Source organism: Phalacrocorax aristotelis, chromosome 21 (genome assembly GCF_949628215.1).
Source record: "Phalacrocorax aristotelis chromosome 21, bGulAri2.1, whole genome shotgun sequence".
Classification (NCBI taxonomy): domain Eukaryota; kingdom Metazoa; phylum Chordata; class Aves; order Suliformes; family Phalacrocoracidae; genus Phalacrocorax; species Phalacrocorax aristotelis.
This window is the reverse complement of record NC_134296.1, coordinates 7,337,240-7,350,393: the sequence shown is the minus strand read 5'-3', so window position 1 is coordinate 7,350,393 and position 13,154 is coordinate 7,337,240. Positions and strand designations below refer to the sequence as shown.

Here is a 13,154-nt window from a genome sequence, read left to right as displayed (position 1 = left end):
GGAGGTTGGAAAAAGCCCTTTGCCCTTTCTCAGTCCTTGAGCACGAAGAGCCCACCAGTAGAAGCTCCTTACAAGCAGAGTTTAGAAGACACAGCTTTGAAGAAATAACACAGATATCTTTCCTAAGCTTCTAGTGTGCTAAATAAATTGTTTTTCTCTTAATTAAAGAGTAAGTTATTTGTAGGGTACGTATAAATGCTTCAGAAGAAGTTCTATTTAGTTCAAGAATCATAATTTTGTAACGTACAAGTAGGTTTCAAGATTAGGTAATAGACCATATTTATTTATTTTTTTATGAACCCAGAGTGATGTTTTCCAATGAGAAATGACAAAGGCAAAAGTACTGTGCGAGTGTCGAATCGGCTGGGTGTGACATTCGCGGATTTGAAGGTCGGGGTGTGAGGAAACCTGGGCTCTCCAGCCCAGCGGGGCTTTCCGAGGGGCTGCACTCCAGAAAACAGGAGATCGCAGCACAGCCCCATGAACCTGTGGATTATGATCTGCTCAGCCTTAGCTTTGTCTCCTAACTGTTAAGGAGGCACTGGTCTAGCAGGAAGAGGTATTTCAATAGCATGAATAAAATACCAGGAGGTGGCTGTTACTCGTCAGCATCTATTCTTCCACCAACTGAGGAGAAATGTTCCTTAAAGAGAAAAAAAAAAAAAAAAAACACACCACACACACAAACCCCAAAACCAAACCAAAACCAAACTACCAGCGATTTAATCACTTTGAAGGTAAATTATTCTTTGCCAAAACTGCTCTGCAAGAGAATTAATTACAAGGAGACCTGGCCATCTTAATTTATTGTGCTGTGTCATCAGATTTTGTCCTCTGGCATGCTGCGAGGATCGGGTCAATCTGAACGGAAGATGAATTGATCATTTCTGACAAGGTTCACTTTGGCAAAATTGTTTGGTTTTTTTTTTTCCCAAAGACATTTTTTTTCCTTTTTGACTGATGTGCTAAGAATAGACCTTCCTGACTTTGAAACGATGCTGCTCTTTAGTGAATGTCACAGCCTTGGGTTTTAATAGAGAATTTGACACTTAAAACGCTTGACAATAGAATGACTTTGTAATTCGGATAATGCTGGAATCTCTCCCTTGCTGAGTTGGGTTTGCAGCATAGACGCAATGTGAAGAAGGAGTAAAGTACGTGGTGCTGGTTTGAGGGCGACACCTCCCACTGTTCAACCCTAGAAAGGGAAGGCTGGGGCAGCTACTAATGGCTCCCGAGAAGCTGCTCCTTTAGCAGCAGCACACAGAGTAAAACAGCTCGTTGTTTAGAAGCTCGGGACTGCGTGCCCACAGTCCCAAGCCACAGCGTTATTCCCACCAGAGCAGGGCAGCAGAGAAACGCACGGCTGAAAGACTGCCGGGTAACACCGCAGCGACAAGAATAGATGTGGCCTTTAGGCTTAGAGCAGCGAAGATCCCCGAAGATCTTGGGAGATTGCTCTCCCAAGGTTTACAGGAACGCTGCAGACCTCTGGACTCGGAGACTGGTCAAAAATCCTGCAAGAATGCTCCTTTCTGAGTAAACTCTGGCTGCCGACAGACACATTCATTGCCATGGCTAAGCAGAGAACTGATACTAAAATCGAAGGCCCTGTCTTTGCACAAATAATAACAAAAGAAAAAGGAAGAAGGAGAAGAAAACACTAGATCTCTTAGTGAAAATAATTCTAGAAAGGTGTTTTTCAAAGTGTTGTGGGAGCCCTTGTTGGTTCTTAAGCTCCCAGGTCCAGTGACACTTGTCTTTGTCCAGCTTTAAAATAATCAACGCGGGTCCCTCAGCTGGAAAGATTGCGCAAAGTGCAGCAAAGTTGGCTTGTGCTGTTGCGGTTTTTTTGCTCCTGGAATGATGCTTCAGAAAAGACAACGAGAGATCCCTTCAGCATCTCCCCAAACTGCTCCAATACAGTCCAACTAATTACAGCAACACGACCCCATGGGCTCCAATGTCCCATTCCCTGGGGAAAGAGGAGCTGGCAAAAAAGTGCCCAGGAGCTTTCAGAAACACGAGTTTGCTGAGGCGGGCCGATGACTGGCAAATAGCAATGTGCATTAACAGCTTTTCAGTAAGAAAAAAGGGTAACACAGGAAAAAAACCACTGTAACAAGGGCAATACAGCATTACAGGTTAAGCCTATGTGGTTGTTAGCCCCAACTCCCTGCACACGTAAATGTACACGCAGATGAAGATGCCAAGTCCTCAAAGGCATATTTAAAGCACTTTTGAACAGCCTCAGAAGGCACATGGAAGTAGAGTGGCAGCTGAAGGGTGGGGAAATAGCAACAGCAGCCTAAAGCAAACTGGTCTCTAGACCAGCCCCCTTAGGGCTAATATCTAAATATATAAACCAACGGAGTTGATCTGGATCTTCTCGGTTTGGGGAGCAACAAATGTTCAGAAGGAGGCCTCGTACACGATGAGGTATGCCTCCTCACGCTTGCACGACAGAGGAGGGAGAAACGTGAATGCTCAGGTGCTGTGAAAAAAACCCCGTTGAAAGCGCATTTATCGTTTAATGGTCACATTTGCTAAATGAGCCAAAATACAGAAATGGCTGATAATCTCAGAGGGATTAGCATGGTTTTAGTGGTGCATTTCACAGGGGCTAAAATGACACTGTCACCTACACGTATAGAACTCCAGCAATCACAGTGCTTGGTTTCAGGTCTACAGTAAATATGCTTTTGAGGGACTACAGCTTCTTAGCCTGATTCATTTCACTTATTATCTGGTGGCCTTTGACTCTATGAGAGCAAGCAATGCACTGCAAAAGCCTTGAAATACACTTCTCGTTTCATCCTCTAGGCTATAAGTTTCCGGGAAAGAACCGAACACCCAGATTTAGGCAAGGAAAGGACTGCCCAGGACAAAATCATTTTGCAGAGCCGCTCTCACATAAAACTATAATATAGAACTGCAAACTGTAGCGCAGGCTATCAAAGAGTAGCGGTATAAATGAGGTGAAGCAGAGAAGTGGACACATTGCCTGGTGGATGAATTAAAGCGTTCAATCACAGAGCCAATATCAGCCGAAGAAAAGAGTGAAGGGGCAAGGGACAAGCCATATCTTTTCAGATTGAAGTCGATGAGAGGAAGTAGATGGAGGAAGGTTATTCCAGACAGCAAGAGGTACTCGTGAGATGGTTGCACACAGGAGCTCTGACTCTGCAGACTGAGGAAGAGGTAACTATGGAGATGCTTAAAAGGGGCTTAAGCCAAAAGGAATGGAGAGTAAGGACACAAGCGTCCCTCCGATTGTTCCATAAGAGGCACATTAGAAACAGCCTGTTCCAGACCCAGCCGTCACTCCCAGAGGCACGGAAAACAGGACTGCAGTCAGGAGAGTGGATGAAGAGGGAAGATGGTGAAAAGAATGCTTAATACTAGATTTATGTCATCGTCGAACCCATGAGAAAGGCGGCCCACACACCTGTCAATAATGAGGCCGTTATAATAATTGATTTGTCACAGAGCAGGGGAGTCAGCTTTGAAACGTTCTGTTTTTCAGCTGAGACCCTAAATTTTGGAGGTGGGTTAGTGAACTTCAGAGCGTGGAACAGAACGGCCAGAAAAAGCGACTCGAGCAAAGCTGTGAGCTGTCTAAGGAGAGCTCAGCGACAGAACGTGACTCAGTTCCCAGCAGGGGATGGGGTTGGGAACTTAAGGAGACAGAGAAACAATAAGGTTAAAACTGGAGCTGGCTGACATTTAAAACACATGTTTTTTTCAACTACAATGAATCTGCATGGAATATGTTTTTGTTGTTGTTGATATTTAACAGTTTTTGACAGGGGGGAAAAAGCTTTTTTATATTATTTTTTTATTTTTTAAAAAAAAGATATTTCATTTTTGCTGGGGTAGGTACCTCTTTCTCTTCCTCCTCTGTTTCCTCTTTGGTGTTTGTCACATCCCCTCATATAGTTCTGGTGGGGAAAAACCAACCAAACAAACAAACCAACCAGGAATCTTTCCTTTTTTCTTTCATCTCATCCAGGAAACCAAAAAGGCGTTTTCCATCAGTTCAGCTAGTTCAAATTCCCTGGGTCCCAAATTGCATAAGACAACTAGATGTGTCCTCTGAAAGAAAGGACTGAAATCAGTGAGCTAGAGCTTCAGGGCTCAGCCTCCAAAGCAAGCCCGTGTATCTAAACATTAAGCCTGTTTTCAATAGGGGCCCAATGCCCGGATGACATAATTTCCACACATATCCAGAAGCCCCTCTACATTTGTTTCATGCCCTGGGGCCCTTTCACGTCATGTCTCAGCCACAACCAGGTAACAGCCTGCAGCGTGCGAGAACCTCCCTAACCTCTCCTCGGGGGCTCTCCTTGGTCACCTCAGCAAGAGGGTGTCCCCTTTCCTTCCCCACCTGTCGGAAGTCGGGCTGTGCGCGACAGCCTCTGTCCAGATGGCTCCATTATATAGCACAGTTGGTAGGATTTGTAATGGCTGATGTTGCCCGCTTCATCCCAAATGTCTAAATAAATGCAAGCTGAAATTGCCTTGTGAAGGAGACCTGCATGCAAAATGTTCAGCCAAAAAATGTTTGGAAGCCCTGTCCTACTTTGGATCTGGGTTCTAGTGATCAGATGCGTTGCTGATGCCTTTATTAACTAGTTATTTTACCACTCTAAGTAATGCAGAATCGAGTGGGCTGAGTGCAGCTTAGCTCCCGTGCAGTTCCCAGCCTACACACTGGATACAGCTCAAACACCCCTGCGCCAACTGCAATATATGGTTATGTCTAGATTAACGGATATGGCTAAATCCACTGGGTCAGGAAAAAAGATAACTAGGAGTGGGTGTAAATGGTAGTAAAGCTTATTGCGGTTACTAATTTGTACCATGACAGTGATAAGCAGATGAAAAACAGCGTTTGTTGCTGACACATGTAGTGCTGGGATGGCAATACAGGTCTCCGAGTCCTCTAATCACATGGATGGGAACACTCTGCAGCCTACCAGCACATCCCTCAAGGGCCACTGCAGAATTTCCCTGCTTCACACTGCCAGATGTCTTACACAGCCCAACTTGAGAAATCCTAGAATCTCATCACTCCACTCCTCCCACTCCACCCAGCAGCAGTGGTCTGTAAAGCCTGACTCAGAACAAGCCTTTGTTGTTTGAAGGTCATGAAAATCCCAGCAAACAGTAACTGCTGATAACTTCAGCATCGCATCAGGCTCTAAACCAGCACAAGGCAGGCCCTCTCCAGGCAGAAGCAGGAGCCTGCTGCCCTCGTCTCCCTGCTACGGCCAGTCTCACTGTTTTGACGAACTGATGCTGCAGCAGCATCGCTCTTCCATACTTCCCTTGCTGTGACTCAGGTTTTTTCAGGCATAGAACTGGGATAAATCCACCTCTTTTCTGGGCTCGGTGGATTCTTGCAGTGGTAGTTCATGTACAAGGTTATAAAGTGAAACCATCTTATGATAATACTATTTATACCCAGGATTTTAAAATTATCTATCTGAGCTTTTGCACTAGCCGTTCTTTTTGGCTCACCAAACAGGGCAGCAGAAATGACAGCACGTGCTTTCCTGCCCAGCCACGGGTAGCAAGCAAAGCACCAGTAAATGCTGGCAGAGAAGGGTTCACAAGCAGGCAAGGGAACCAAAAGAGCGCATAAAACTTACAGATAGTTTTCAAAAAAATATCTATATGGGGAAAAAAACAAATCACAGTCTGCCTGCGAGTACTGTGCAGGAAGAACCCGCAGTTCGATCCACCAGACAAACTGCTCCATAGGAGAGAGTTCCTCATTTCTCCTCTGTCACAGTACAGAACTCTTCTGTTTGCTATGCAGACCGCTGCCTGACAGTAATTCCGGCCACCTGTTCCCCATGTAAGCGCAGCCATTTAGACTGAGCTTAGCATTAACTCCGAACAAATACAATAATAAAGAGCAATTCTACACGTTGCCCACGAGCTCCAGCACCCAGGCGCCAGCGCGTTTCTGTCCGCATACGAGCATCAGCTCCGTTAGCGATGGAGTCAGGACAATTAGGAGCCGCTCGGCGACGCGGGGACGCACAAAGGAGGGCCCGAGCAGCGCGCGGCCGTGGCGACGCCGCAGCCCCGCGCCGACAACCCGGAGCGCTCCAGCGCCCGGCCGGCTTCTCCCTCCACATCTGCCAAGCCCAGGCACGCGGCCAGGGCGGTGTGGCTGCCAGCGCAAGGGTGCGAGCCGAGACACGCGTTCTTCAAAGAGTTTTCACATATCAAATAGGACCACGGATGGGTTTGTGATGGGTTTTGTCCCCAGAAAGCCCGGGAGCAAGAGGAACAGCTAGGCGCAGCTTCGCAAAGCAAGCTAACCGCACCATGCAGCGGCTTTGTCATCTGATGACTCTGAGCAACATTTGCTTGCCAGCCAGCGACACTTCTCAGTTAGTGCTGAAAGCTCCTAGCGCAGAGCAGCGGGATGGAGCACAGCTCGTGGCCCTTCCCCGCCTGGAGCAACAGCAGTGCCTGCGCTGGAGCTTAACCCCTTGGTGCCGCCAGGCTCCTGCCCCGCGGGGACGACACCAGCTCAGGCAACGGGGCAGGAAGACAGCCCCACCGTCACCTCTTCCCCTTGGGCTTCATTCCACAGGGGAGAGTGAAGGGCACAAGGCTTCCAGATTTGCTTATTTGTTTCCTTGAGGTTCATACAAAGGTTTTGTGGTGGCTGTCCCCATTCCACCCCACCATGTTGTCACCCTCTTCCCAGGGAAGGCGTGAGCAGCAAGCAGCACTAAAGGAAGCAATTACCTTCCTTTTCCTGCATTCCAGCATTACCACAGGCCTCCACACCATTAATTAGCGTTCATATATCAGGTCTAGTAAGTTGGCATGTGACACGAGATCAAATTCTGTTAATTCCTCTGTCCCCTGGATACTCTACAGCGATTAATTTCGGGCATAAGCTGTGGGAAAGATGTTATAAAAGTGAGATCTGCAAACACAGACAGATAAATCACAGGCAGACAGATGCTCATCACACTTCGCTTTCAGTGAAACACAGGACCTTATTTTATAATAACAGAGAGCAGCAACGTCTCTATTAATGATGCAGAACAACAGGAGGCTCTTTTGTCGAGAAGATGTTTATTAAGTCATGTGTTTCCAGACAAATTCTGACATGCTAATTTACACCCCATAATACTCCACTTCTAACTCTAACAAACTATACCAGATTCCCACTACAGTTGGTGCAGCACCTCTCTGACCACGCGTCCCCGAAGCGATTTTGACCCAAGCTCTAAAATCTGTTACAGCATTAAGAATACAAAAAAAAAAAACACCCATATGTTGGAATTTCTTTTATTATTATTTCAAGAGGCAAACTTAAGGAGTGATGAGAGGCAGCTCTGTCACACAGCTGGACTAGTAGCGTGGGAACCGCAGCATAGAGGAAGCTTTGAATCTCAGCCAAGATGCAGTAACTATGTGCAACATATTTCAGTCCAGGAAAAACTGTCCATAAGGTCAGTTCTTACAGAGATCAAGGTCTGACTGTAACCCTTACTGGGTGGATGGATAGATGGATAACTAAGAAAAGGTATTAGAAGTAAGCAGGGCATCTACAGAGGATAAAAATCCAAAATGGCCTCCAAAAAAAGCTTACTTCTTAAATGTGAAGCAAAGGAATGAAGCGAGAATTGTCAAACTCTACAAAAAGTGAAGTTTATTCTATTCTTTCCCACAGAACGCAGCAAACACCAGAAAGGGAATGGTCTATGTAAAAAGAAAACCTCAATACAATGACAACTGAGTAAAACTGGCGACAAACACACGCAGGCTGGAAATCAGAAGACGTTTTCTAAATAGAAGAATGAAGTTCTAAAATAGATGCCCAGTAGGAGTAAGAGCTTCACTAAGTTTAAGCCAGAGCTTGTTAAGCTCAGGATGAAAACGTACAAAAGGAAGTCTGCAGCAGGAGGGGACCAGTCTCAGTGCCCCAGGGCTTCCCGACCGGCCCGCACTTCTCTGAAAGTTTTGCATATTACGACACTTCTTTCAAAGCTCTGCGTTTAATCAGCCAGGATATCTATGACTAGTAGAGAAGCCGAGATCCATTAAACTCCATATTCTGTGCATTGTTCTATAAATAGATCGAACATCATGTTCTTCAGTGTTGGAAAAAGATTAAACGATATAGTGCATTTGAAACGATGTTCTGTTGCTTTAACAGTGCCAAGGGTAAGGTAGGATTAAAAGAAGAGCCACGGAGGAAGGGAGGGGGAACCTTTCATCTCTGGAAAGTAATGAAGAGGCCCAAAATAAGATCAAGGTCTGACTGCAAGTGGTTCTATCAAATTATATAGGAATATAATGAGTTCTACACTACCTAATTTCCATATGCAGCTCTACAACATCTCCCCCAAAGCAAAAATGACAGAGTATTTAAACTTGGCTCAAAAGCTGTTTAACGTAAAGATTTGATAGAAGGAGAAGCCCAAACGCGCATACTTTGTTTCTTAGGGAAAAAAGATTAAAACGACAAAGGCAATCTGCAGAAACTTTTCTAGCACTGCTGTATCTCCGCTGCCTGCCTATTACAATGGCCAGACGGAACCGCAGCCAGCGGAATAACAACTAGTACTTATTATATGGGCCATTTGCTTTTTAAACAGCCATTATTTCACTCAGCGTTCAAACACATGTAATAACCCCAAGTCCTAATTTGGCAGTCCAGCCTGATTCCAGGCTTTGTTAAAGATGGCATATCAGCTTCCCAGAGCCGTAAGTAGGACAGATGATCAGCGCTGCCTGATTATATTGAGGAAAGCACTCCACAGACAGTAGATTCATTTAGTTTCTTGTCCACTGTTATTTTTGAAAGCTTTTTTTAAAAATGAAGAATTTTCCATTTTCTCCTTGGCAAGGAAAAACTACCACAATAGGCCAGGGAGCTGAGCTGTTTTCTACCAGGTGAAGGTTACATCCATTCCCTCTCCAAGTTACAGATGTGCGCCGAGTTCCCACTCGGAAGTATAAACTGAAGCCTTTGCTGAATTCCTTTCTGAATTTCATGATACAATTAGTCAAAGGAAGCACAGATGAAATCATAACTACAAGAAAATACATTTTGGTCATTCCAGACTCTAAGTCCTGTTGTTAAGTCTGCAGAAACTCCTGTTTAAATGTACAATCTGCTTGTTATCTTTTCCATAGCCTAAAAATCAACCATGTTCTTTAAGTCCAGACCCAAACTAGCAACAGATGCAGACAAATGCCAGAAAATCGAGCACTTAGTGAATGGCTCTGATATTTCACCTCAGAAATAAAAATCAGATCTAAATATTCAATTGATTACTTTTGAGAACAGCTTCATTTCAGCCTTAAAAGGCACCTACTGCACCATTGGACTCACTGCAGCAGTCAGCAATAGTTCTACTCGTATTCAAACTACTAATTGTTTAAGGGGAAAACACGTGAAGCACTGTTAATTATCTCGTGTAGCTGCATTCTCTGCCAGGAGTGCTCTTACTGTGGTTTTAGCAGATAAAGGTAGAGAGGACATGGACTGGAGCACCTCTCATATGAGGAAAGGCTGCAAGAGCTGGGACTGTTTAGTCTGAAGAAGACAAGGCTTGGAGGGATCTTATTAATGGATATAAATACCCAAAAGGAGGGTACAAAGAGGACGGGGCGAGGCTCGTTTCAGTGGTGCCCAGGGACGGGACCAGCGGTGAGGACGGGCACACACCGAAACACAGGAGGCTCCGTCCGAACACCAGGAAACACTTTTTCAGCATGGGAGTGACCAAGCACTGGCACAAGTGGCCCAGGGAGGTTGTGGAGGCTCCATCCTTGGAGATATTCAAAAGCCATCTGGACACAGTCCTGGGCAGCTGGGTCTAGGGTGCCCTGCTTGAGCCGGGGCACTGGACCAGACAATCTCTGGAGATCCCTTCCAACCTCAACCATTCTGTGACGGATAATGCTAATAGCAGCTCCGGTCCAAAGAGGGAGTGGGAGCGGACGGGGGCCTGTACACGGAGTACCCGACATACGTGTACTCCAGTCATCTCCTTGCTCAAAAGCACAGAAGATCTGGAAAGCTGAAAATGTCTGGCAAATATGAAATTATGTCATAGGTTGTAACTTAATAGTTTATTATATCACATAAATCAAGAGTGAATATTATCTCCATAAGAACTAGATGAAAATCATCAATAAATAATAATTAGCTGTTTCCTGGGCCTGCCATCTGGTAGGCATTTTTCCTAGCCAGCAACTCCTGCTCCTTGCACTTCTCCAAAGCAGCTAAAAGATGAAGACAGGCTTTTCTTTCTTCTGTGTCTGTCCCTTTGGGAAATGTGGATACCCAGGACACATCATCCTTGCCACCACCCTTCAGCACTCACATGTGCAGGGCTTCACTGCCTTTCCTGCTTATTCTGAGTCTCCAGTTTCTTAAAAAGCAGTAAGGAGCCAGAAGTTATTGAGACCTGCCTTCCATCCTGCTCTCAGGAACACGTGGGCTCCAAGATAACCAAATTAATCATTCTAACCTGTAAGTGGCTGTCATTAGTATTATTATTTTCATCATATAAATTATCTTCCAGATTAGGTCATATGCATTTTGAGATCCTGTCGTTTCCTAGCAACTCCTCTTACCACTCTACATGCAGACACAGTGTGCCGTTTTCTTTTCCTTTTTTAGACTCTCCGTGCAGGGGTTATATTCAGTAACAGTGATCTCAGGCCTGGCCCTAATGACCTTTGGTCTGTCGCATTTGTGGGATAAGAGGCAGAAGACAGCTATCCCCCCTGCCCCAAAAGACATTTGCAGCAGATGGCCAGACGAAACAGTCATCCACTTGTCCGTCTTCTGTCCTGCAGACCAGAAGTACCAAGCTCTGCAGGACATGGATGACAAAAGCATACCCACACTTGTTAAAAACTGGCAGAATCTGGAAGACCCCATCAGCCTAATTCTCTAGGTTTCTGACAGCAAAATACGCGACAGTACATAGTACGGCTCCCTGCCAAACACTGCTGCCTCAAAGCTTGCGTAGGGTGTCCCAAGCTCAAGGCTTTTGCCTCTGTAATTCACTCCTCGCCTGATCTGCCAAAGCACAGCCCCACCAGCCGACCAAGGCCAGGCTGATGCATTCCAACAGATGACACCAAACTCCTCCGAAATGGCCAGCTTTCACCTGCCTCCACACTGTAACCTCAGCCCCGCACCCCTCACGTCCTCAGCCCGCTTTGCTCGGTCATATAAACCCGTTTCGAACCTCCGCTGCAGATGTCAGAGGGGATCGCTCTGCTGCACTTAAACCATGTTACTGGCAGGCACGGTCAAAGCACCGCATCCTGCGTAAGCGTACGACGTGTACCTAAATACCATGGAAAGCTTGGGTCACTTGACAGATATGCTTTCCAAACAATGCACATTTACACACAGACTGTCACATAAAAACATGAACTATGGATGTTTCTAGTCCAACGTGGGAAACTGTCTGGAGGGCCAAACCAATTTTAGGCACCAATTTTAATTAACCTCTCTAGCTGAGTTAATCAAGATATCTCCCAAATTTAATCATGATTGGGGCACAGTGTTAGGTGATGCGACTATCCTAGACAGTCTTTTGTGTGAGAAGAATAGGATTAACTTCTGTCCTGTCCCACTGACATTTTTTAAAATAACAATGTCTGTTCTAAACTACAAAAGATATGGGGCTTAATTATTTAGATAGCTAGTGGCCCTGTTTCAAAGAATAAAAGAGAACAGACCTCAGAAACGAACCAGCTCCAGTCCACGTGGAGTACAGCTATTAATATTTGATCCCCTGCTAGCCTGGAGGCAAAGGGAATAATGGTTGTTAGAAGAGCCCAAGACTAAATTCACTTTAATAACTGATTGAAGGTGAGGATGAAACCTTTCCTGCTATAGGTGAGGTAAACTGGGGGACTCTGGTATTCCCTTCAGCAAAGGGGCTGATATTTTGTCAAGGACAGAAAGAAACGGAAGTCTTGTGTGGTTGCCTCGAGAGCCTCACTGCAAAGACCATCACTGGATCCAACATCCAATCCTGATTACGGAAGCAATAAGATCATTGCAAAAAGTAAGAAAAGCCATATCCTTGCAAATGGAAGAAATAATTTAATGGACATGTAATTAACAGGAACATATAGACAATGCCATGTAACTGGGAAACGGAATATCCCTCAGTCCCTTATCCCCTGCCCTCTCCCCATAATGCATCTTCAACAGTAGTCTCTGCATTTTTTGTTCCAGATTACAGTCAGTCTCAGGCCAGTCTTATTCAGGGCCTAGAACAGGGATAGTCTTCAGAAAAAAATGAAGATTCAGTTTCGTTTCCTTCATAGAATGTCCTGAGTTGGAAGGGACCCACAAGGATCATCGAGTCCAACTCCTACTTCTTGTATCCTCAGTCTATGTCCTGCAAATACAACTCACGCCCCTTTCACGGCGTGACCAGCTAAGCCCTGCAAGGTACCTCGGCCCAGGTATAGAGCAGGTTTCGTCAGAGATTTCACCCTCACATACTGACTTGGAGTCTTAACGTTCAAGTGGGACAATGAAATCTAGGTGAAGTACGCAAAAGAAAGTCAATTTTGGATGTCCCCATTTTGGGGTGTCAAAAGACGACCTATTTTTCAGACTGGTCATAGTCTGTGTCACCTAATTAAAGCTACAAACTAGTCTCTTGTACATGTCTCTGCTGGAGAAGCTGTAAGTGGAAGCTCTTAAGGTTAAACAAATCCTTCAACTCTTGAGAGCCAGAGTCACTCACACACCTACAGTAATAGAGCTCCTGGAATTACTACACTCTCTAGGCCCACTGCAGATATTTGCCTCTTGGCTTTACTCCTCCTACAGCGTATACCCATTAGAACCTCTAATTAGAAAGGAAAATCACGAGTTCCATGTTATTTAAAAGATTATGCAGCATTTTAAAATACAGCACAATGTAATTATTTTTTAATAGCCACAGCTATTTCATGTATTTACTTTTAATGGTGTTTGAGTCATAAATTAACAGTAGAGAAGAAAAAGGCAAATCAGCACTTGACAGAGAAGCAGGCAACAATTTAAAAGAAAAACTGAAAGACTAAAAGCTGTGTGATGAAAAAGGAAGAGGGCCTTATTAGTTTTTCTTGCTTGCGTTATTCTT

The 13,154-nt window shown here is 45.1% G+C and overlaps 1 protein-coding gene across 1 annotated transcript in view; it reads left to right on the top strand.

Moving 5' to 3' along the window:
- The window catches only part of KCND3 (potassium voltage-gated channel subfamily D member 3), a 123,330-nt gene that overhangs the window by 93,496 nt on the left and 16,680 nt on the right, over positions 1 to 13,154 (top strand). The window lies entirely within an intron of this gene.